Below are 1,565 nucleotides of genomic sequence, written 5' to 3' on the forward strand. Positions count from 1 at the left end.
GGAGCACCGCTTCCGAACAAAGCTCCCTACCGCGTCAACCCCGAAGAAACCAAAGAAATTCAAAGGCAAGTAAAGCATCTCATAGACCATGGACATGTGCGTGTAAGTTTGAGCCCTTGTGCCGTACCGGTCATCCTTGTGCCAAAACGTGACGGTAGCTTTCGATGTGCTCCGATTGTAGACCTATCAATGCTATCACCGTTCGCTATAAGTACTCCATTCCACGCCTAGATGATATGCTTGATGAGCTTAGCGGTGCCACTATATTTTCTAAAATTGATCTTAAAAGTGGTTACTATCAAATCCGCATACAAGAGGGTGATGAATGGAAAACCGCATTCAAAACCAAGTTTGGTTTGTATGAGTGGTTAGTCATGCATATGGGTCTCTCGGAAGCACCGGACACTTTTATGCGCCTTATGAATCATGTCTTTCGCCCTTACATTGGTATATTTGTTGTGGTTTACTTCGATGACATTCTTGTGTTTAGCAAATCTATCCAAGAGCATGTCACCCATGTCCGCACCGTTTTGCAAACTCTTAGGAAAGAGCGTCTCTATGCTAATATGGAGAAATGCCTTTTTGGTGTTGATAAGCTCGTTTTCTTGGGTTTTGTGGTCTCTTCTAAGGGTGTTCATGTAGATGAGTCCAAGATCAATGCTATTAAGACTTGGCCGCAACCAACCAACTTGCATCAAGTGCGTAGTTTTCTTGGTCTTGCGGGTTTCTATCGTCGCTTTGTGAAGGATTTTAGCACCATTGCTTCGCCTTTGCATGCTTTGAGCAAGAAGAATGCGCCGTTTATTTGGGGACCATCCCAAGATACCACATTCAATGAGCTTAAGAATTTGCTTACTCATGCTCCCGTGCTTGCTTTACCCAACTTCGACAAGCCTTTTGAAATTCATTGCGATGCTAGTAGTAATGGCATAGGAGGTGTGTTAACGCAAGAGAAGCGCCCCATAGCTTACTTTAGTGAGAAACTTTCCGGAGCGCAACTCAATTATCCCATCTATGACAAAGAGCTATATGCTTTAGTCCGCGTTTTGCATGAATGGGAACACTACCTTCGTCCCCATGAGTTTATCATTCATATCGATCATGAGACTCTCAAGTATCTTAAGGGACAAACTAAGTTGAACAAGCATCATGCTAAATGGAGTGAATTTATTGAGTCTTTTCCCTATGTCATCAAGTACATCAAGGGTAAAGAAAACATAGTAGCGGATGCTCTTTCCCGCATTTGCATGCTTATCACGCAACTTGAGTTAGATGTCATTGGCTTCGAGCATATCAAAGACTTATATGAGCATGATACAACTTTTTCCATTCCTTATGCCAAGTGTTTGTCGAATACATCTTGGAAACGCTATTACATCAAAGATGGCTACCTTATGAGAGCTAACAAACTTTGCATTCCCGAGTCCTCTCTTCGTTTGTTGCTTTTGCAGGAATCTCAATGGAGGAGGCTTAATGGGACACTTCGGACGCGACAAGACGTTCGCCACGCTCTCGAAAAGCTACTTTTGGCCTAAGATGTTTCGGGATGTCAATCGTTTCACCAA

The sequence above is a fragment of the Triticum urartu genome, chromosome 2 (assembly GCF_003073215.2).
Source record: "Triticum urartu cultivar G1812 chromosome 2, Tu2.1, whole genome shotgun sequence".
NCBI classification, from domain to species: Eukaryota; Viridiplantae; Streptophyta; class Magnoliopsida; order Poales; family Poaceae; genus Triticum; species Triticum urartu.